The 24,516-nt window shown below is 46.2% G+C and overlaps 1 protein-coding gene across 3 annotated transcripts in view; it reads right to left on the bottom strand.

Annotated features, from left to right (window-relative positions):
- The window catches only part of LOC140207300 (C-type lectin domain family 17, member A-like), a 92,714-nt gene extending 85,747 nt beyond the window's left edge, over window positions 1-6,967 (bottom strand). For all 3 annotated transcript variants that reach the window (XM_072275795.1, XM_072275797.1, XM_072275796.1), the window contains exon 1: window positions 6,876-6,967. The gene's annotated coding sequence lies outside the window, so the exon portion shown is untranslated. The remainder of the gene's footprint in view (window positions 1-6,875) is intronic.
- Window positions 6,968-24,516: the final 17,549 nt, after the last annotated feature.

Raw genomic sequence — 24,516 nt, 5'->3', positions numbered from 1 at the left:
GAGGATACTAACAGGATGCAAGGTGACTTGGATAGGTTAGGTGAGTGGGAACATTCATGGCAGATGCGATTTAATGTGGATAAATGTGAATTATCTACTTTGGAGACAAAAACAGGAAAGCAGTTCATTATCTGAATGGTGGCCGATTAGGAAAAAGGGAGGAGCAACGAGACCTGAGTGTCATTATATACCAATCATTGAAAGTGGGTGTGCAGGTCTCAACAGGCTGTGAAAAAGGCGAATGGTATCCTGGCATTCATAGCTAGAGGATTTGAGTACAGGAGCAGGGAGGTACTTCTGAGTTTGTGCAAGGCCTTGGGAAGGCAACACCTGGAGTATTGTGTGAAGTTTTGGTCCCCTAATCTGAGGAAATACATCCTTACCATAGAGAGAGTACAAAGAAGGTTGACCAGATTGATTCCTGGGATGGCAGGACTTTCATATGATGAAAGACTGTATCGACTGGTCTAATACTCACTGGAATTTAAAAGATTGAGGTGGGATCTTATTGAAACGTATAAAATTCTAAAGGGATTGGACAGGCTAGATGCAGGAAAATTGTTCCCGATGTTGGTCAAGTCCAGAACGAGGCGTCGCAGTTTAAGAATAAAGGGGAATCCTTTTCTGACCGATATGAGGGAAAATTTCTTCACAGAGAGAGTGTGAATCTGCTGATTTCTCTGTCACAAGAAACAGTTGAGGCCAGTTGTTTAGCTATATTTAGGAGGAAGTTAGATATGGCCATTCTGGCTAAAGGGATCACGGGGTATGGAGAAAAGCCAGGTACAGGGTTCTGAGTTGGATGATTAGCCATGATTGTACTGAATGGCGGTGCAGGCTCGAAGGGACGAATGGTCTACTCCTGCACCTATTTTCTATGTTTCCATGTTTCTAGCGCTAGGTAATGTTAGAGATCGAGATGATTATAAGGCAAATAGGAAGGAGCTTAAGAGGGAAATTAGGAGACACAGAAGGGGCCATGAGAAGGCCTTGGCGGGCAGGATTAAGGAACCCACCAGGACATTCTTCAAATATGTGAAGAGCAAGATGATTCGACGTGAAAGAGCATGGCCTGTCAACTGTGACAGTGGGAATGCGTGTATGTAACCGGAGGAAATAGCAGAGGTACTTAATGAATACTTTACTTCAGTATTCACTGTGGAAAAGAATCTTGGTTACTGTAGTAATGACTTGAGGCAGACTGAAAAGCTTGAGCATGGAGATATTAAGAAAGAGGATGTGCTGGAGCTTTTGGAAAGCATCAAGCTGGATAAATCGCCGGGACGGGATGAGATAGGAGCATAGAAACAGAAAACCAACAGCACAATACAGGTCCCTAAAGTTTTGCCGAACATGTCCCTACCGTAGAAATTACCAGGCTTACCCATACTAGACAGCCCATTCCACGCACTCACCACTCTCTGAGTAAAAAACATGCCCCTGACATTTCCTCTGTAGCTACTCCCCAGCACCCTAAACCTGTGTCCCCTTGTGGCAACCATTTCAGCCCTGGGGAAAAGCCTCTGACTATCCAGACGATCAATGCTTCTCATCACCTTATACATCTCTGTCAGGTCAACTGTCATCCTCCGTCGCTCCAAGGAGAAAAGGCCGAGTTCACTCAACCTATTCTCGTAAGGCATGCTCCCCAATCCAGGCAACATCCTTGTAAATCTCCTCTGCACCCCTTCTGTGGTTTCTATATCCTTCCTGTAGTGAGATGACCAGAAATGAGCCCAGTACTCCAAGTGGGGTCTGACCAGAGTCCTATATAGCTAGAACATTATCTCTCGGCTCCTAAATTCAATTCCACGATTGTTGAAGACCAATACACCGTACGCCTCCTTAACCACAGAGTTAACCTGAGCAGCTGCTTTGAATGCCCGATGGACTCGGACCCCAAGATCTCTTTGATCCTCCATACAGCCAAGACTCTTACAAACAATGCTATATCCTGCCGTGATGTTTGACCTGCCAAAATAAACCATCACACACTAATGTGGGGTAAACTCCATCTGCCACTTTTCAGCCCAGTTTGGCATCCTATCAATGTCCCGTTGTAACCTCTGACAGCAATCTACACTATCCTCAACACCTCCAACCTTTGTGTCATCAACAAACCTACTAACTCACCCATCCACTTCCTCATCCAGGTCATGTATAAAAATCACGAAGAGTAAGACAATAGACAATAGATAATAGGTGCAAGAGTCCGCCATTCATCCCATCGTGCTAGCACCTACATTCTTTCTGATCATGGCTAATCTGTCAGGATCTGTAAGGATCCCAGAACAGATCCATGAGGCACTTCACTGGTTACCGACCTTCATGCAGAATATGACCCGTCTACAACCACTCTTTGCCTCCTGTGGGCAAGCCCGTTCTGGATACACAAACCGATATCCCCTTGGATCCATCGCTGATCGGGTTGTACACCGTTATTTAAACGGCCCTGCAAATTGAATTTGTACATATGCCTGCTAAATGGAGGTTTACGTATATATTGGTAATAGTGGACATGGTTTTTCAGATGGGAGGAGGGCTATCCAACTGGGAAGAATGATGTAATAACTGTGGTGAACATATTTATGAAAGACATTATACCTAGGTTTGGAATTCCCCTAGGGTAAATAGCGACAGGGGAACCCGTTTTACAAATAAATTAGCACAGGGACTGAAGGAAGACTTGGGGTTCTATTAGAAATTGCATATCTGCTACCAGCCTCAGCCCTCAGGTATGGTGGAAAGAGGAAACGGTGAAATAAAAGCGACTTTGACAAATTATTGTCAGCAAAACGGTCTCGGACGGCAAGAGGCAATGTCCTTAGTAATGTACGCGATGTGAAATCAGAAGGATAGAAATACAGGACTTACCCCTCATTAAATATTGATGGGGCGGCCTATGACAGCAGGAACTGAGCCTCCCATGACAACAGAAAAAAGTAGTGCTAATATACAATGATAAGAAAACACTAAAATACGCACAAGCATTGTGTCAGGGGGCAGGGAAATTATATGAGAGGGTCCAGTTAACCCAGGCACCTTTAACTGAAGGTAACATGCATCCATTAAGCCGGTAGACAGAATAAATGAGAGATCGGTAAATAAAGACTCTTTCTCTCCCAGGCGGATGATGACCCATACAGCCGTTAAGGTGAAGAAGAGACCAGACTGAACACATGTCAGCAGGCGTCGGTTGCACCACGACAAGGACGAAATAAAATACCGAACAGGTCAAATCTTCCCAGAGAGAGAGAGAGAGGGACGGCTCTGAGAACCAAGAACAAAGTGTTAGTGAGAGACTGGAACATAAATTTATTTTAACCTGCACCGCATGTTATATACATGGTGACAGATTATTAACAAAATATATGCTCAATAGAGGACTCATATGAAGGAAGTAGTGGCGATAATCATATTGGGGGTGGGATTGATTGATTACCTAACAACGTGGGAAGCAAATACAAAGAAACAGGAAAGTGGAGAAGAAGTATTAGCCTAAGAAGGAGGGGTCTGTGCGTTACTAGGGAACTAATGTTGCACCTGTATCCCCGATGCCTCTGAAAATATAACTGATCAGCACATAAAAGTGAAGATAGAGGACATTAGAAAGATAGAGAAACTGTTCAAGAATTTTGGTTCGGGAAAAAAGTGGTGGGAGATAAAAAAGTGTTATTTTTTTCTGGCTGGCGAGGCTGGGTAACGCATGGAATAGTTTCAGTGGCGATGATATGTGTTTAGGGTGCTGTGTATGTACTGCATTGCAATTCTGCTGTTATCATTTAATGAAAGGAGCCTTGTCTGGCCCTCAAAAGGTCCCTATGGTACCCCAAAGGATGAAAGGACAGCAGGGAACATTGGTGGGGTGCGGAGCTGTACCCAGGGAAGGAGAGTCTCTTCCCCTTCTGAACTCCCTGATGAGGAGGAGGTTGCAATACCCCAGTAAGGAGTGTTAATCTAGAAGACTTCGGACAGTTCCTCTCTCATGCCACTGTAATTTCATTTGTTCCTCTGAAATATTGACACACCTGACACCAAATTCTGCTTTTCAAATTTGAAACTGAACTTAATCGCCTCAGGTTCATTACACAGCACCCAGTCTAAAACAGTTGATCCTCTGATGGGCTTATGGACAAGTTGATCCAAAAAGCCATCCCGTGGGCATTCTATAAACAGCCTCTCCTGTGATCCAGTACCTCCCTGACTTCCCCACTTTAATATTGAAATCCCTCATGAATATCCTGACAATTCTCTTCCACACGCTTTCTTTCTATTACCAGCTGTAACGTGGAGTCCACATCCCGGCTGCTGTTTGGAGGCCCGTATATAACTGCTATTAGTGTCTTTTTAACCTTGCCATTTCTTAACTTCACAAAGAAGTTGAGAAACAGGACCTCAAAGGTAGTAATGCCGGGATTACTCCCTGCGCCACGTGACAGTGAGTACAGGAATAAAATGAGGTGGAGGATAACTGAGTGACTGAGGGATTGGAGCTGGGGGCAGTGATTTATACTTCCGGATCACTGGAACTTCTTCTGGGGCAGGTGTTAACTGCACAAAAATGAAGGGTTGCACTTGAATCCGAGGGGGCCCAATATTCTGCGGAACGGTTTGCTAAGACTATTGGGGAGAGTTTAAACTGGAGTTGCTGGAGGTTCAGAACCAAACTGAAGTGATGCAGGAAACAAAGGTTTGCTCACAAACAGAGAAAACATGGGGAAAGTGCTAAATGGAGGATAGGCAGATGATAGAGAAGGGACGCACTCTGACCAATGGGTTGAGATGTGTCAAAATTAACGCGAGGTGCATTGTGAATAAAGCGGAGGAGATTAGAGCATGGATCAGAACTTGTAACTACGTTGTTGTGGCCATTGCAGAGAGTTGGATGGTGCAGGAGCAGGAATGGCTACTTCAGGTGCCAGGTTGTATATGTTTCAGGAAGGACAGGGAGCGAGGCAAAATAGATCAGTGCGTGGCACTGTTGATCAGAGATAGGGTAACGGCTGCAGATTAGGAGGAAGTCATGGAGGGGTTGTCTACGGAATCTGTGTGAGTGGAAGTTAGGAATAGGAAGGGATCAATAACTCTAATGGGTGTTTTTTTATCTGCCACCCAATATTAACAGGGACATCGAGGAGAAGATACGGAGACGGATTCTAGAAAGGAGCAATAATAGCAGGGTTGTTGTGGTAGGAGATTTGAATTGCCCAAAACAATGATTGACATATCCCTGGAGTGAGGGGTTTAGATGGGGTACGATTTGTTAGGTGTGTTCAGTAGTGTTTCTTGACATAATATGTACATAGGCCTACAATAGGAGAGGCTGTACTTTATCTGATATTGGGAAATTAACCTGGCCAGGTGTCAGGTCTCTCAGTGGGAGAGCATTTCCGAGATAGTGATCACAATTCTATCTCCTTTACCACAGCATTGGAGAGGGATAGGAACAGACAAATTTGGGAAATGTTTAATTAGAGTAAGAGAAATATGAGGCTTTCAGGCAGGAATTTTGAAGATAAGTTGGAAACAGGTGATCTCGGGGAAACGTACGGAAGAAAGTTGGCAAATGTTCAGGGCATATTTGCGTGGGGTTCTGAGTACGTACGTTCCAATGAGACATGGAAAGAATGGTGAGGTACTAGTTCCGTGGTGTACAAAGGCTGTTGTAAATCTAGTCAAGAAGAAAAGAGGAGCTTACGAAAGGTTCAAAAAACTTTGTAATATTTTTATAAATGACCACCAGGTGGAAGTGGAGGGATGAGTTAGCAAATTTGCTGTTGACACAAAGGTTGGAGATGTTATGGATAGCGTGGAGGTCTGTCAGAGGTTACTGTGGGATATTGATCGGATGCAAAACTGGACTGAGAAATGGCAGATGGAGTTCAAAGCAGGTAAGTGTGAGGTGGCTAATTTCGGTAGGTCAAATATGATGGCAGAATATATCATTAATACCATATATGGTATACCGCTCTGCGAGATGGCGTGCGACGATGGGAGGAATGGTTGACTGGACGTCGGTGGTGTAGTGAAGAGTGAAGGCAGTTTTCTCTTGCCGTGGTGTCTCGATTAGCGGGGACGAGCGCCGAGCAGAAGCATATGCAACTAAGTTTGAGCTATCGTATTTCAGGAAGACAAACAACAGCGCTGAACTTACATAGTGAACGGGAGGATACCTAGGAAATGTCATAGAACGGAGGGACCCAGGGGTACAGTTACATTCTTTCCTGAAAGTGGAGTCGCAGGTAAACAGGGACACTGGGGAGTGTAGGAAAGCAAATGGACCCAGGGCTAGACGTGCACGGTCCCCTGAGTGTGAAGTCACGGATAGACAAGGTGATGGAGAAGGCGTCTGACCTGCTGCCCTTTTTCAGTCAGGGCAGTGAGTACAGGAGTAGGCAGTTCACGTTTCAGTGAACATGACTCAGTGAGGCCACACTTGGAGTACGGTGTTCCGTTTCCGTCCTCCTTCTCTGAAGATGATGCCACTGAGCTGCAGAGAGTGCTAAGGAGATTTACCAGGATATTACCGGGACCTAGGTGACTGAATTATGAAGATAAGTCAGGTAGGTTAGAGCTGACCTTAAAAAAAGTTGTATAAAACCACAGGGGACATGGGGCACGGACTAGGTGAATGCGCAGAGTCACTTTTCTCTAGGTTTGGAGAATCGAGAACCAGAACGCTCAGGGATAAGATGATAGCAAAGGTGATGTAACTGGAGACCAGAGTTACAACGTTTTCCATTTTACCCAGATGGCCGTCCGTCTATGGAACGAACTGCCAGAGAAGGCGGACGATGCAGATGCATTGGAATTTGAACATTTGTGCGCATAGCACGTGACTCCTTTACAGTGACGTCATTAATGTGAACTCTGACCTGCTTGTGGAGTCACTGACAGTTCGGCGGGTCCCGAGGCAATGGGAGGATCGTCATACTCATGGACGAGATCTTCCTCTTTCCGAAAGTTCAGCACTGAGTACGTTGAGCTCGGACCGTCTGGGAGAAAAAACGGGAAAATGTGAGAGAGTGTGCGGAGCGGGAGAAGGGTGGTAAAATGGGAGAGAATGTGGGAACGAAAACGGGAAGAGAAAGGGGAGAGGGGTGGCGGCGTGAGAAGAGGGAACGATGTTATGAGTGAAGGGCGAGTGGGATGTGCGAGAGTGATAGCGAAAGAGTAGGAAAGTGAGGGGAGAAAACACTGGGAGAGAGAGAGGAGGAGGAGATTTGTTCCTTTTTCACAAATGGGATATATTGCAGTTTTATGGGGATTAACAGATTTTGGGGAATTTCGCCTTCCATTGTGTTTATTAGTTTCGTGGCTGCTTGCAACAGGAAGAGCGGTACGGTAACATAGTGGTTTACAGTCACTTCCCGCTACTGACTGCAAGGAGTATGTTCCTCTTAACCGTGAACGGCTAGTTTTCGACCTAGTGCTCCCGTTTTCTCTCACAGTGCACAGACGTACCGGTTGATAGGTTAATTGCTGATTATAAATTTTATAGTGATTCGGCCAGGATTATAGTCAGGTAATTAGCAGGCAGCGGCGCCCGAAGCATCGTAAGTGCCTAATCCGCATTGTTTTTCAATAAATAAGTAAATCTAAATAACATTTTTTTAATGAACCTCAAGGTTGAATATAGTTTGCATGTACAAGCGGGTCGTCCAGTGTTTGTGATGGGTCTGATGAACTGGATGAAAATGGAGATGGGCGGTTGTTAAAATTGCTGACGACACAAAGATTGGTAGGGTTGTGGAAAGTGTAGAACATCGCTGATGGATTCAGTGGGATGTGGATCATTTGCAGATCGGTGGAGAAATGGCAGACCGAATTTAATCCGGGTAAGAGGGAGGCTTTGAGCTCCGGGAAGTCAAATGCAGAGGGACAGGACACAGTTAAATCCAGGACCGTTTCCTGCCGACATAGAAGGGGATCGTGGGTTGGACGCGCAAGTCTGTAGAGATTAACCACTTGACATTAGACGGGCATTTGAAAAACGTTCCTCTCATGGGAACTTCATTTACATGATTGCGATTTCTGTAATTCACAGCGAACTGTGAATTTGGGATTTTTTTGTTAAGATTTGGCTTAAGCGGGCAGCGATTGCTTCTTGGAATTCTGCAACTGGTGATGATACGCACGACTTCTGATGTCTGTGGCAATGACTTGGATGGAAATCTCAGTAGGTCTTTGTGCCTTAGTATGTCTTGCCTCGTAGAGTTAGTAAATTGGTTTTATATTGTCACACATAGAACACAGACCAACCCTTATAGCACAGGAGAGGATTATAATGTTCCGAATGCATTCCCTGTGATATTAGACATTTCATCTTTGAGGAAAAGGCAACGTCTGCCGAGGCCGCCGATGTGTCTTATGATCTTATGAACTGCCGTCAGATTTCCCCTCATCTCCCTCCACTCCATAGGAAGCAACCGAATTGTCCAATCCCTCAAATCAGCGAGACCAGGCAGCATCCTGTTAAACCTCTCCGGACGCTGCTCAAGGGCTTGACATCCTTCCGATAATGGGGTGAGTAGAACTCTATACAATAAGCCTGCTTCAGCCTAACTAGAGATTTTTATAAAATTGCAATATGATCTCCAGAATTTTGAACTCATTGCCCTAAATAATAGTATAATGGCAAGCATGATATCCGCATTCTTCACCACCCTATCAGAAAACATGTCCATGAACAATGATACTGGACCCCAAGATCCGTCTGCCAGCCAACAATGTTTAGGATCTTGGCTGTAGTACTGTGATATCTCTTTGCATTTGACCTACCAAGGTGCAAATTTTTCCGTTTCTCCGGGTTAAACTCCATCTGCCATTTCTCCAACCCATATCCGAAACTGATCAGTATCCCGCGGAACTCTTTACAGCTCTTCTGCACAATCCACTATACTACCTATCTCCGTATCATCTGTAACCGTAGCAACCACCCATCTACACTGTCATCCAGATAAATTATATACATCGCAGACAGGACAGATCCCAGAAAATTCCATAGGTACAGGTCACTTCATTGGAGTAGAACAAGGTGAAACAATAACAGAATGCAGAAACGTGTCACAATTACAGGGAAACTACAGTGCAAGCAGGCAAAGGCCACGAGGAGGTATATTGCGCGGTCAAGTTTACATCTTATCATAGTAGCGGATCACAGTGGTGTAGAAGCTGTCTCTGAGCCCGGTCAGACATGCTCTCCCATCTTCCCTCCGATGGGAAGGTGCAGAAGAGAGAATGTTCGGGGTGGGTGGAGTTGTTTTTTGATGATGCTGGCTGCTTTACCGAGGCAGCAGGATGTGCAGGAAGAGTTCATGGTGGTTAGGCTGGTGTAAAGCCAGTGATGTTGTGGGGATGGAACTAGACTCTCTGATGGTGGTGTCTGAAAAGAGGATGCTGTCTAAGTTGCATGCCATCTTGGTCAATGCCTCCCATCCACTACATAATGTACTGGGTGGGCACAGGAGTACATTCAGCCAGAAACTCATTCCACCGAGATGCAGCACAGAGCGTCATAGGAAGTCATTCCTGCCTGTGGCCATCAAACTTTACAACTCCTCCCTTGGAGGGTCAGACATTCTGACCCAATAGGATGGTCCTGGATTTATTTCATAATTTACTGGCATAATTTACATGCTACTATTTAACTATTTATGGTTCTATTACTATTTATTATTTATGGAGCAACTGCAACAAAAAACAATTTCCCCCGGGATCAATAAAGTAACACTATAACTATGACTATGAAACTCTGCGGGGGTCGGAAGCTGGGGAGAATAGAAGCGAGAAGTGGGAAGCAGATGACAGGTGTTTTTTTTTTTCCTTTTTTTTGCGGAAGATTGGTCAGGACGGGGTTGTAGTTGCAATATACAGAGATTTTAATAAGTTCCCAGATGGTATACCGCTCTGGGAGATGGTGTGCGACGCTGGGAGGGATGGTTGACTGAATATACAATTGGTTCGGCGATAGGAGAAAAGGTCTAAGGTTGTAGCTCGTTTCTCAGACTGAAAGCCCGTCACGAGCGCTGTTCACCGGGGGGTCGGATGTGGGACCAGTGTTTTTGTTTTTCAACTATATCGACCATTTACAGCAGAATATATAAGATGCGGTTGACAAGCCTGCAGGCAACACTAACATCGGTGGTGTGGTGAAAAGTGAAGGCAGTTTTCCCTGACAGTGGGATCTCGATTAGCCGGGGACGAGCGCCATGCAGGAACATATGCAACTAGTTTTGAGCTATCGTGTTTGAGGAAGACAAATAACAGCGCAGAACTTACACGGTGAACGGGAGGAAACCTGGGAAATGTTATAGAACAGAGGGACCCAGGGGTACACGTACAGGGTTCACTGTAAGTGGAGTCACAGGTAGACAGGGCCCCTGGGGAATGTTGTTGAACAGAGGGTCCCAGGGGTACAGGGACAAGGTTCCCTGAATGTGGTGTCTCAGGTCGGCAGGGACCCTGGGGAGTGTTGTAGAACAGTGGGATACAGGGATACGGGGACACTGTTCCCTGAAAGTGGAGTCACATGTGGACTGAGACACTGGGGAGTGTTGTAGAACAGAGGGTCCCTGGGGTACAGGGACACGGTTCCCTGAAAGTGGAGTCACAGGTAGTCAGGGTCCCTGGGGAGTGTTGTGGAACAGAGGGACCCAGGTGTACAGGGACACGGTTCCCTGAAAGAGGAGTTTCAGGTACGCAGGAACACTGGGGAGTGCTGTGGAACAGAGGGACCCAGGGGTACAGGGACACTGTTCTCTGAAAGTGGAGTCACAGGTAGACAGGGACACTGGGGAGTGGTGCAGAGCAAAGGGACCCAGGGCTCGGGGTGCACGGTTCCCAGAGTGTGAAGTCACAGATAGACAGGGCGGTGGAGAAGGCGTCTGAAGCGCTCCCCTCCATCAGTCAGGGCAATGAGTACAGCAGTAAGGAGGTCACGTTGCTTTGAACATGACTCAGTGAGGCCACACTTGGAGTACAATGTTCCATTTCCGTCCTCCTTGTCTGGAGAAGATGCCACTGAGCTGCAGAGAGTGCGGAGGAGATTTACGAGGATATTGCCGGGACCTTGGTGACTGAATTATGAAGATAAGTCAGGTAGGTTGACACTTCATACCATGGAGCGCAGAGCTGACTTTACAGACTTGTATAAAACCACAGGGGACATGGGGCACAGACTAGGTGAACGTGCAGAGTCACTTTTCTCTCGGTTTGGAGAACCGAGAACCAGAGCGCTCAGGGATAACATGATAGCAGAAGGTGATAAAACTGGGGACTTGAGTGACAACTTTGTTTTTCCACTCAGACAGCGGTCCGTCTACGGAGGGAGCTGGCAGAGGAGGTGATTGCAGCAGATTCATAGAAACCTGAATACTTGTGCGCATGGCACGTGACTCCTTCAGTGTGACGTCGCTAATGTGAACTCTGACCTGCCTGTGCAGTCACTGACAGACCGGCGGGTCCCGAGCGATGAGAGGATCTTCATACTCACCGTCTTTCCCGAAGTTCAGCGCAGTGTATGTGGATGTCTCGCCGTCTGAAAGAGAAAGAGGGAGAATGTAAGACGCGGAGAAATAAAAGGAATATTATTCTGCACTATCAGTTGATGATGCATCTGAATATGGGACAGTAAAACAGACTGTGCTTAAAGCTTATGAACTGGTTCCAGGAGCCTATATGCAAAGGTTTAGGAATTATGAGAAGTCTGTGATTTTTTATCGATGGTGCAAATCTAAAACGGAGGATGATGGTACAGACCACCCTGTGGCTTATTTTCAAAATACATTCAATCAGCATCAAATAAATTATTTCACCATAGAGAAGGAATTATTATCACACGGCTTTGCTGTCGGGGCAATGCTTTAGGGTTGAGGATCTATTCTCAGGCTGGAAGACCTTCACAAGCGGTGTTCACCAGAAGTTCGGGGGTGAGACCAGTGATCTCGGTCAAATATAAAGACTATTTGCAGCAGATTATACAAGATGCCGTTGCTGAGATTGCAGACGACTCTAACGTTGGTGGCCTGAGATCTTGAGTGGTGATAGAAAGAGTGTGTGAAACAGAGCCGGTAGAACAAAGGAGAAATGGGTAGGGTTAGAGGGAAAGTGGGAGGCTGTGCGAGATACAGAGAGAATCAGGGTAGAAAGAGAGTGTGTGTGCGTGTGTCTGTGTGTGCGTAGACAGAAGTGGAGGGAAAGAGAGACAAACAGCGACAGAGACAGAGAGAGAGAGATAGAGAGAGAGAGAGTGAGAGAGAGAGAGAGAGAGAGAGAGGGAGAGAGAGAGAGAGAGAGAGAGAGAGAGAGAGGGAGAGAGAGAGAGAGAGAGAGAGAGAGGAATCCTGGACCCTTGGACTGCATGAAGAAACACGACCGGTATGACACACACTGTAAAACTCCCCCACACCGTCCCATCACACAATTCCAGTGTCAGATAACCAGCGAATCTCCCTAAATGTTATCCCATCACACTCCCGGTGGCAGACATGTGACACGCACTATCTCAGCACAATCCACTGGAGTGAGAAAACCCGCGCACTCTCTCCCTCCTCCGTCCTCCGCACTCACCAATACCCAGCATTTCGGCGTTCCAGTCGTCTCGAATTGAGTGTGTCTCTCGGAGATGGATTGTGTGACTGACCGGATGGTGTGCTGCGGGAAAAGGAAGGAAGGGGAGGAGAGAGCGTGCGAGGGAAAGGGTGTTAAGATTTCAGATACCGATGCAAGTGCTGCGGAACCACATTACCAGCCTGTGCAGGCAGAGCTGTGGAGAGTCTCAAAAGCTGGTGATTGATATCTCGTGGAAGGGGGGAGGTGTCATACTAGACACCCTCATACTCCCCACAATTGTCTGTGACACAGAGAGGGAGGAGAGCTGGGAGCGTGGTTGGGGGCGACGTAGATGGGGAACGATTAGCAGGTGGAGTGTAAGACGGAGATGGAGAGGGGCGTAGGGAACTTACGGGATATGAGAGTGGGTAGAGACAGTGTGTGAAATAGTGGCGGTAGAGCAAAAGAGAAGAGAAGCGGGGTAGGGAGGGAGAGAGAGAGTATGTGAGAGGTATAGAGAGAGTTCGGAGTGAAGAGAGTTTGAGTCTTTGACCGCAGGGAGAGGAAGAGAGAGAGAGAGAGAGAGAGAGAGAGAGAGAGAGAGAGAGAACCAGAACCTCTGGACCGTCCGAACGGAGACTACCGGAGTCAGACACAGTGTGAAAGTCCCACCACACTATCCAATCACACACTCCCGGGGGGTCCGACAAAGTGCAGCTCCCTCCAAATCGTCCCATCAAACGCACCGGGAGTCAGACAAACAGTGATAATTCCCTCCGCACTGTCCCATCACAGAATATCTGTCTCAACCACAGAGTGAATCATGCTTCAAACCGTCCCACACACAATCCCGGGGTCAGAAACAGAGTAAAGCTCCTTCAACACTGTCTCATCACACGCTCCCGGGGTCAGAGAAACAGTGAATCTCCCTCCACACCGTTCCAACACACACTTCGAGAGTCAGATAACCAGCGAAGCTCCCGTAGTATTAACCCATCACACACCAAAGGTCAGGCATGTGAAATAGCTCGCGCACCATCTCAGCAAACTCTACTGGAGTCAGAAAACTGTTCAAACGATCTCCCGACTCCGTTCTTCTCACTCACCAATACTCAGCATTTCGGCGTTCCAGTAGTCTCGAATTCACTGTGTCTCTCGGAAGTGGATTGTGTGAGTGACCGGATGGTGTGCTGTGGCAAGAGGAAGGAAGGGGAGGAGAGAGCAGGCGAGTTAAAGAGTGTTACGATTGCAGATAATGATGCAAGGGGTATGGAACCACACCAGGAGCCTGAGATTGTAGAGCTGTGGAGAGGCTCAAAAGCTGGTGATTGATATCTTTTGGAAGTGGTGGAGTGTCATACTAGATGTCATCTCTCTCTCATACTCACTACAACTATCTGTGACTCAGACAGGGAGGAGGGAACATAGATCATAGAAGAGTACAGCACAGAACAGGCACAATATTTTGCCGACTCTCGGTCCACAATATTGTGCCGACTCTCAAACCCTGACTCCCATATAAGCCGCCAAATTAATTTCCTCCATATACCTCTCCAGTAGTCTCTTAAACTTCACTAGTGTATCTGCCTCCACCACTGACTCAGGCAGTGCATTCCACGCACCAACCACTCTCTGAGTAAAAAAAACCTTCCTCTAATATCCTTCTTGAAATTCCCAACCCTTACCTTAAAGCCATGTCCTCTTGTATTGAGCAGTGGTGCCCTGGGGAAGAGCCGCTGGCTGTGCACTCTATCTATTCCTCTAATTATCTTGTACACCTCTATCATGTTTCCTCTCATCCTCCTTTTCTCCAAAGAGTAATGCCCTAGCTCCCTTAATCTCTGATCATAATGCATACTCTCTTAACCAAGCAGCATCCTATAAATCTCCTCTGTATCCCTTCCATTCCTTCCCCATCCTTCCTATAGTGAGGTGACCAGAACTGGACACAGTACTCCAAGTGTGGCTTAACCAGAGTTTTATAGAGCTGCATCATTACATCGCTACTCTTAAACTCTATCCCTCGACTTATGAAAGCTAACACCCATCATCTTCCTTAACTACCCTATCCACGTGTGAGGCACCTTTCAGGGATCTGTGGGCATGTACCCCAGATCCCTCTGCTGTTCCACACTACCAAGTATCCTGCCATTTATTTTGTACTATTATCCCTGATCAGTAATGCCACCACTCCTCCCTTTCCTTCCCCCACCCCGCCTCTCTATCCCTTTTAAAGCACTGGCATCCAGGAATATTGAGAATCCATTCCTGCCTTGGTGCCAGCTACGTCACTGTAATGGCCACTACATCATAATTCCATGTATGTATCCAGGCTCTCTGTTCATCACCTTCGTTCCTGATGCTTCCTGCATTGATGTACACACACTTCAGCCCTTCTACCTTACTGTCTTTACACCGCTTATTCTACTTCTCTTTCCGGAAAGCCTCTCTATTTGCTAGATCTGGCTTTACTACTAGCACTTCCTGCACTGCTCTATCGCTCTGGGTCCCATCTCCCTTGCAAATTAGCTTAAACCCTCCCGAACCATGCCAGCAAACCTACCTGCAAGGATATTGCTCCCCCTCGAGTTTAGGTGCAACCCATCCAATCTGTACAGGTCCCACCTTCCCCAGAAGAGTTCCCAATGATCCAAAAATCTAAAACCCTGCTCCCTGCACCAACTCCTCAGCAGCTCATTCAACTGCCATCTCCTCCAATTCTTACCATCGCTGTCACGTAGCACTGGCAGCAATCCTGAGAACGCCACCCTTGAGGTCATGTTCTTCCTCCTTCTGCCTAGTTCCCGAAACTCACACTTCAGGACCTCATCCCTCTTCCTGCCTATGTCGTTGGTTCCAACATGTATCAGGACTTCTGGTTGCTTTCCCTCTCGTACCAGGACATGCATCCTTTAGCCAGGTCTCAGTGATGGCCACAATATCATACCTGCCAATCTGTAGCTGTACAACAAGATCATCCACCTTATTCCTGATGTTGTGTGCATTTAAGTATAAGACCTTAAGTCCAGTATTTCGGACTATTCTCTTTGATTTCACTTCAACGTTATTGCACTGCAACTCATCCCAATGGCTACAAGTTTGCCCCATCACCTGCCTGTCTTTCCTGACATAATTACTGCTCACTATCTTAGATTTATTTCTGTTTTTCCCTTCCTCCGCTCTCTCAATCTGGTTCCCACCCCACTGCCAAATTAGTTCCCAACCTCCCTAACAGCTCTATTAAACTTCCCCGCCAGGATATTGGACGCATTCGGTCCAGGTGTAATCTGTCCATTTTGAACTGGTCATACTTCCACCAGAAGAGATCCCAATTATCCAAGAACCTGAATCCCTGCCCGCTGCACCAGTCTCTCAGCCACGCATTCATCTGCCTCATCTTACTATTCTTGCCCTCGCTAGCACGTGGTACAGGTAGCAATTCCGAGATTACTACCCCGGAGGTCCTGCTTCTCAGCTTCCTTCCTAACTCCCAGAAATTTCTCTTCAGGACCTCCTCCTTTGTCCTATATATATTATTGGTACCAACAAGTGCCAATACAACTGGCTGCTCGCACTCCCCCTTCAGAATATTCTGGACCCGCTCCGAGACATCCGATACCTTGGCACCTGAGAGGCAACACACCATGCGGGTATCTCTATTAGGCTGTCCGTTCCCCTGATGATGGAATCCCCTATGCCTACCGCATTCCTCTTCACCCTCCTTGTCTCCTGCACAACAGCGCCAGGCTCAGTGCCAGAGACCCGGTCACCGTGGGCGTCCCCTGTCAGGTCATTCCCCTCAACAGCATCCAGAACAAGATATTTGTTGCTGAGGGGGACAGCCACAGGTGTGCTCTGCACTATCCGGGAATTACATTTCCCTCTCTTGACAGTGACACAGTTTTCTGACCCCTGTAGCCTAGGGATAATTATCACCCTGTAGCTCCTGTCTTTCACCTCTTCACTTTCCCTGATAAGCGGTAGGTCATCAAGCTGCAGCTCCAGATCCATAACACGGTCTCTGAGGAGCTGCATCTCGGTGCATCTGGCGCAGATGTGGCCATTACGGAGGCTGGAGGTCTCCCAGGATTCCCACCTCTGACACCCTGAGCAAAGCTCTAACCCTGCAGGCATGTTATCTAATTCTACAGGCTTGAAACAGGAAAAATAAGTCTACTCACCCACTTACCTCGCCAAGCAGACGAACTTTTGTTAAATCGGTAGCTCTCACCGTTAGCTGTGAGAGCCCCGCTATTCCTGTCTGTCCGGGCCGATGCAAGTCAATTGATTGTTAAAGAGTTGAGCGCAGCCGGGCCTTTAAAAAAAAAGTATCTCTAGTAGGAAATTCATTCATAAGATTGCGATGACAGTGATTCACAGTGATGTGGGAATTTGGATTCCGTACTGGATTGTCCACAGGTCGCAGAGGACGGCGGTCGCTGGTTGGAAGTCCGTGACTGGTCGTGTTATGCATGGATCCGCACTGGGAACCCTGCTGTCTTTGGCAGATCTGTGAAAATCCAATTATTTAACAAGGCTTTGTGAGTTCCACATCCTGCATCACAAATTTAGTAAATTGGTTCATTATTGTCACACATAGGTCAACCAGTGCAGGACAAGAACAGTCCCACAAAGTTGCCCAGGGTGAATTCCCTCTGGTATTAGACGTTTCACCTTTACGAAAATTGTACTGTCTACTCCACTTATGATCTTATAAACCTCCGTCAGATCTCCTCTCATAGTCCTCCACTCCAGAGCAAGAAACCCAAATGAGTAACCTCTCGTTGTAACTAAGGAGGACATAAATAATCTTCCAGAAATAGTAGGGGACAGAGGGTCCAGTGAGATGGAGGAACTGAGCGAAATACATGTTAGTAGGGAAGTGGTGTTAGGTAAATTGAAGGGATTGAAGGCAGATAAATCCCCAGGGCCGGATGGTCTGCATCCCAGGGTGCTTAAGGAAGTAGCCCAAGAAATAGTGGATGCATTAGTGATAATTTTTCAAAACTCGTTAGATTCTGGGCTACTTCCTGAGGATTGGAGGGTGGCTAATGTAACTCCACTTTTTAAAAAAGGAGGGAGAGAGAAACCGGGGAATTATAGACCGGTTAGCCTAACGTCTGTGGTGGGGAAACTGCTGGAGTCAGTTATCAAGGATGTGATAACAGCACATTTGGAAAGCGGTGAAATGATCGGACAAAGTCAGCATAGATTTGTGAAAGGAAAATCAATTCTGACGAATCTCATAGAATTTTTTGAGGATGTAACTAGTGGAGTGGATAGGGGAGAACCAGTGGATGTGGTATATTTGGATTTTCAGAAGGCTTTTGACAAGGTCCCACACAGGAGATTAGTGTGCAAACTTAAAGCACACAGTATTGGGAGTAAGGTATTGGTGTGGGTGGAGAGTTTGTTAGCAGACAGGAAGCAAAGAGTGGGAATAAACGCGACCTTTTCAGAATGGCAGGCGGTGACTAGTGGGGTACCGCAAGGCTCAGTACTGGGACCCCAGTTGTTTACAATATATATTAATGACTTGGATGAGGGAATTAAATGCAGCATCTCCAAGTTTGCGGATGACACGAAGCTGGGTGGCAGTGTTAGCTGTGAGGAGGATGCTAAGAGGATGCAGGGTGACTTGGATAGGTTGGGTGAGTGGGCAAATTCATGGCAGATGCAATTTAATGTGGATAAATGTGAAGTTATCCACTTTGGTGGCAAAAATAGGAAAACAGATTATTATCTGAATGGTGGCCGATTAGGAAAAGGGCAGGTGCAACGTGACCTGGGTGTCATTATACACCAGTCATTGAAAGTGGGCATGCAGGTACAGCAGGCGGTGAAAAAGGCGAATGGTATGCTGGCATTTATAGCGAGAGGATTTGAGTACAGGAGCAGGGAGGTACTACTGCAGTTGTACAAGGCTTTGGTGAGACCACACCTGGAGTATTGTATGCAGTTTTGGTCCCCTAATCTGAGGAAAGACATCCTTGCCATAGAGGGAGTACAGAGAAGGTTCACTAGATTGATTTCTGGAATGGCAGGACTTTCATATGAAGAAAGAATGGATGAACTGGGCTTGTACTCGTTGGAATTTCGAAGATTGAGGGGGGATCTGATTGAAACGTATAAGATCCTAAAGGCATTGGACAGGCTAGATGCAGGAAGATTGTTCCCGATGTTGGGGAAGTCCAGAACGAGGGGTCACAGTTTGAGGATAGAGGGGAAGCCTTTTAGGACCGAGATTAGGAAAAACTTCTTCACACAGAGAGTGGTGAATCTGTGGAATTTTCTGCCACAGGAAACAGTTGAGGCCAGTTCATTGGCTATATTTAAGAGGGAGTTAGATATGGCCCTTGTGTCTACGGGGATCAGGGGGTATGGAGGGAAGGCTGGGGCGGGGTTCTGAGTTGGATGATCAGCCATCATCATAATAAATGGCGGTGCAAGCTCGAAGGGCCGAATGGCCTACTTCTGCACCTATTTTCTATGTTTCTATGTTTCTATGTTTCTATGTAACACATGCCATCGAAACCTGGCAGAATCCCGTTAAGCTTCTCCGGAGGTTATCCAAGGCCTTGGCGTCCTTCCAATAATGGGGTGACCAGAACTGTATACAGTACGCCTGATTCAGCTTAACTAGAGATCTTTATAAATTTCTGGCATAACTTACTGACTTTTGAATTCAGTAACCCGACTAATAATGGCAAGCAGGAGGCAAGGTTAGCAGAGCTGGGACTTTTCTCTTTGGAGCATAGAAGGATGAGAGATGGCTTGGTAGCAAGTCCATTATCAAGGTCCCAGATGGTAGATCGGTCTGGAAGAGGGAAGAGAGGGACGCAGGGAGATATAGAGAAGGAGTAGAGCGGTGAACCTGGAAGGAGACGGGAAAGTAGGCTGAGTAGAAGACAGAATGGGGAGGGAGATGCTAGATGGCGTGACACCCAGGGAGAGTTGACGTGCTGATTTGACTTGGGAGGACTGATCGGGCACTGGTAGTAGATGTCCCGTACAAAGGCTTGAACAAGGTTATTAACAAGGGCTCAGACGGTAGCCTGCTCGGGAGGATGATGTCGAGCCCAAGGAGATCTGTCTGACTAATTTGCTTGTGGAAAACTGATGAGGTCTCGATGGTAGAAAGATTTTAATCGCTTTGATAGAGACGTTGGGACGGATGGCAGACTGGATATACAATTGCCTTGGCAATAGTGGCAAATATTTAGCGTTGAAGTTCGATTCTCAGATAGGAACCCACGCGTTTACGTGTTCACCGTGGGCGGGGCGTGGTCTGTGGAGGGATCTGTCATGTTTGTCAACTATATGCCAGGCAGGATGTTGGAATGCTCCTCTTGCAGGATGTGGGATGTCAGGGAGCCCCCCGGTGTCCCGGTGTCCCTGACAACGATACCAGCAAGAAGTGCATCCAGCTGCAGCTTCTAACAAACCGCGTTTGGGAACTGGAGCAGGAGCTAGATGACCTCCGGATCACTCGGGAGAATGAGAAGGTTGTAGATAGTAGCTGCAGGGAGGTGGTTACGCCAAAGGAGCAAAGGACCCCAAATTGGGTCACTGTCGGGCGAGGGAAGAGGAAAGGGCAGGCAGGGAGGGTTCTCCAGTGGTCATTCTCCTCAACAACAAGTGTACCGCATTGGATACTGTTGGGGGGGATGACTTACCTGGGACAAGCTGCAGTCGCCGGATCTCTGGTACTGAGTCTGACACTGCAGTGCAGCAAGGAAGATCGAAAAAGAGGAGAGCGGTAGTGATATGGGACTCGATAGTTAGAGGTGCAGTTAGGACGTTCTGTGGTCGTGACAGAGAATCTAGGATGGTTTGTTGCCTCCCGGGTGCCAGGGTCAAGGATGTCTCTGATCGCTTGCATGACGTTCTGAAGTGGGAGAGTGATCAGCCAGACGTCGTTATACACATCAGTATCAATAGCGTAGCAAGGAAAAGTGCAGAGTTCCTGGAGAGTGAGTATAGAGAGCTTGGTAGGAAGTTGAAAAACAGGACTTCAAGGGTGGTAATCTCAGGATTGCTATCTGTGCTACGTGCCACTGAGGGTAAGAATAGGATGCTCTGGAGGATGAACAAGTGGCTGAGGAACTGGTGTAGGGGGCAGGATTTCAGATTTCAGGATCATTGGGAACTCTTCTGGGGCATATGGGACCTGTACTAGAGAGACGGGTTACACTTGAACTACAGGGAAACCAATATCCTTTCAGGGAGGTTTTTTAGTGTTATTGGGGAGGCTATAAACTAGATTTGCGGGGGGATGAGAACCAGAGTGCCAGAGCTGACAGTGTGGCTGGTGTGAAAATAAATGATGCTAAAAGTTCAAGAAAATCCGCGAATAGAAAGGTTGTGAGTGATGGTAAAAATCTTCCGAGGTGTATATATTTCAATGCTAGGGGTATTGCGGGGAAGTCGGATGAGTTGAGGGCGTGGATTGACACGTGGAATTACGACGTTACAGCAATTAGTGAAACTTGGCTACAGGAGGGGGAAGAACTGCAGTTTAATATTGCAGGGTTCCGATGTTTCAGATGTGATCGAGACAGAGGAACGAAAGGTAGGGGAGTAGCATTGCTTGTTAGGGAAAATATTACAGCAGTGCTCAGGCAGGACAGATTACAGGGCTTGCCTACTGAGTTCTTATGTGTGTACCTGAGAAACAGGATAGGTATTACAACATCAGTGGGATTGTATTACAGAACACCCAATAGTCAACGAGATTTGGGAGAACAAATCTGCAGAGAGATAGCAGGCAACTGCAGGAAACATAAATTTGTGGTGGTAGGCGATTTTAATTTTCGATATATTGATTTGGACTCCCATACTGTTAGGGGCCTAGATGGTTTAGAGTTTGTAAAATGTGTTCAGGAAAGTTTTCTAAATCAATATTGAGGGACCAACTAGCGGGGATGCAATATTGGATCTCCTGTGAGGAAACGAGTTAGGACACGTGACGGAATTCTGTGTAGGGGAACACTTTGGTTCCAGTGATCATAACAACATTAGTTTCAACTTGATCATGGAGAAGGATAGATTTGGTCCTAGGGTTGAGATTCTGAACTGGAAGAAGGCCAAATTTGAAGAAATGAGGAAGGATCCAATACGCGTGGACCGGGACAGGTTGTTCTCTGGCAAAGACGTGATCGGTAGGTGGAAAGCCTTCAAAGGAGAAATTTTGAGAGTGCAGAGTTTGTATGTTCCTGTCAGGATTAAAGACAAAGTGATTAGGAATAAGGAACCTTGGTTCTCAATGGATATTGCATCTCTGATAAAGAATAAGAGGGCTTTGTATGACATGTATAGGAAACAGGGAGTGAAACAGGTGCTTGAGGAGTATAAGAAGTGCAAGAAAATACTTAAGAAAGAAATCAGCAGTGCTGAAAGAAGACATGAGGTAGCCTTGGTAGTCAAAGGGAAGGATAATCCAAAGAGTTTTTACCGGTATATTAAGTGCAAAAGGATTGTAAGGGATAAAATTGGTCCTCTTGAAGATCAGAGTGGTCGGCTAAGTGCGGAACCAAAGAAAATGGGGGAGATCTTAAAAAGTTTTTTTTTTTTTTTTTCCCGTCTGTATTTACCAAGTAGACAGCAATATTTTAAATTTTTCTGCCATGGGCCCTGCAATTTCAACACTAGTTTCCTTCAGGGTCCGAGGGAACAGTCTGTCAGGTCGCGGAGATTTATCCGTTTTCCTCATGACAGTAAGCACCTCCTCCTTTTCAATCTGTACAGTTTCCATGATCTCACGACTTGTTTCCCTCAATTCCATAGATTTCATGGCATTTGCTTTCCTCACTGCCGATCCAACTTGTCGGTTAACCTTTAGGGTGTCCTGCACGAGGACACCCAGGTCCCTTTGCATTTCCGATATTTGATTCTTTTCCCCCAATCTAAATAATAATCTGCCCGATTATTTATTTTTCAAAAACGTACAGCCGTACATTTCCTTCGAAGAAAATATCAAGGCCTTGCATTGTAATGGTCATTGAGGGAGCTAATGATTTGTTTTAAAATGTGAATTCGAAGTCCACAATCACTTGCCTGTAACTAATTTACTCTGTGTGACTGAAATGTGCCTCGCAACCGAGATCTAAAAATAACTGCATCTGTCCTTCTTTGTTCTGAGAATTTCTAAGTGTCTGCGTTTGAGCCAGCTGGCCTGCTATATGCTTTGAGATCTAACACTTCAGTGAAATGGGCTGCTGCTCAAGAACGTATTTTTGCGGCTTCGCTGAAAATGCTCGACAAATGTTCAAATAAGGAATTATCTGGTCATACAATGTCCTGAGTCCCGTGACCTTTACTTCAGTTAAAAAAAAATCCAACTATGTGTCTCTAGTCACGTACAACTGATGTATAAATATGACTGAGTTTTCTTGTTTGAGGGAGTTCCAGGATCCCGCTTTTAGGTGCTGGGCTCCCCATGATATCATGTGACAAATAAAGAAATTTCCACGGCACTCTCCCTCCGGGTCCGAGTATTCCTTTCCCGCGACAATTTCCTGATATAGTATCTCATCTGCCATTTGTTTGCCCACTCTCCAAAACTGACCATGTCCCTCTGCAACTTTTCCGTTTCTTCAACACCTCCTGCTCCTCCACCTGTCTTGGTGTCATCAGTAAAATAGACACCCCTCCGAAGATTATTACCACCACACGTATAACCATATAACCATATATCAATTACATCAGGGAAAGAGGCCATCTCGGCCCTTCTAGTCCATGCCGAACGCTTACTCTCACCTAGTCCAACCAACATGCACTCAGACCATAGCCCTCCATCCCTTTCCTGTCCATATACCTATCGATTTTGTTCCTTAAATGACAATATCTAACCTGCCTCTACCACTTCTACTGGAATCTCGTTCCACACAGTTACCACGCTCTCAGTAAAGAAGTTCCCCTTCATGTTACCCCTAAACGTTTGCCCTTTAACTCTCATCTCATGTCCTCCTGTTTGAATCTCCCCCTACTCTCAATGGAAAAAGTCTGTCCCCGTCAATTCTATCTATCCCCCTCATAACTTTAAATACCTTTATCATGTCCCCCCTCAACCTTCTACGCTCCAAAGAATAAACACCAAACTTGTGCAACCTTTCTCTGTAACTCAGGAGATGAAACCCAGGCAGCACTTTAGTAAACCTCCTCTGTACTCTCTCATTTTTATTGACATCTTTCTTATAATTCGGTAAACCGACTGTACACAATACTCCAAATGTGGACTCACAAATGCCATATACAATTTCAAATTTACATCCCAACACCTGTACTCAATGCTTTGCTTTATAAAGAACTGCATATCAAAAGCTTTCTTCACTCCCGTATCCACATCAGATTCCACCTTCAGGGAACATGCACCTTTATCCCTAGTTCCCTCTGCTCTACTGCATTCTGCAGTGCCCTGCCATTTCCCATGCATTCCTATTCTGATTAGTACTACCAAAATATAGCACCAAATTCAGCATTAAACTCAATCTTCCTTCTTTCGACCCACTCTTCTAAATGATCTAAATGTCACTGCAAGCTTTGAAAACTTACTTCATTATCCAAACTCTACCTATCTTAGTATCATCTGCATATTTACTATTCCAATTTACCACAACATCTTCCAGATCATTAATATATATGACAAACAACATTGGACCCAGTACAGATCCCTGAGTCACAACACTAGACACCGTCCTCCAATCTGACACACAGTTATCCACCACCACTCTCTGGCGTCTCCCATCCAGCCACTGCTGAATCCATTTTTCTACTTCAATACTAATACCTAACGATTGAACCTTCCTAACTAACCTTCCGTGTGGAACCTTGTCAAAGGCTTTACTGAAGTCCGTATAGACAACTCCCACCGCTTTACCCTCATCAACTTTCCGAGTAACCTCATCAAAAAAATCATTAAGATTTGTCAAACATGACTTTCCACGCACAAATCCATGTTAACTG

Source organism: Mobula birostris, chromosome 13 (genome assembly GCF_030028105.1).
Source record: "Mobula birostris isolate sMobBir1 chromosome 13, sMobBir1.hap1, whole genome shotgun sequence".
NCBI lineage: Eukaryota > Metazoa > Chordata > Chondrichthyes > Myliobatiformes > Myliobatidae > Mobula > Mobula birostris.
This window is presented reverse-complemented; position numbering and strand designations above follow the sequence as displayed.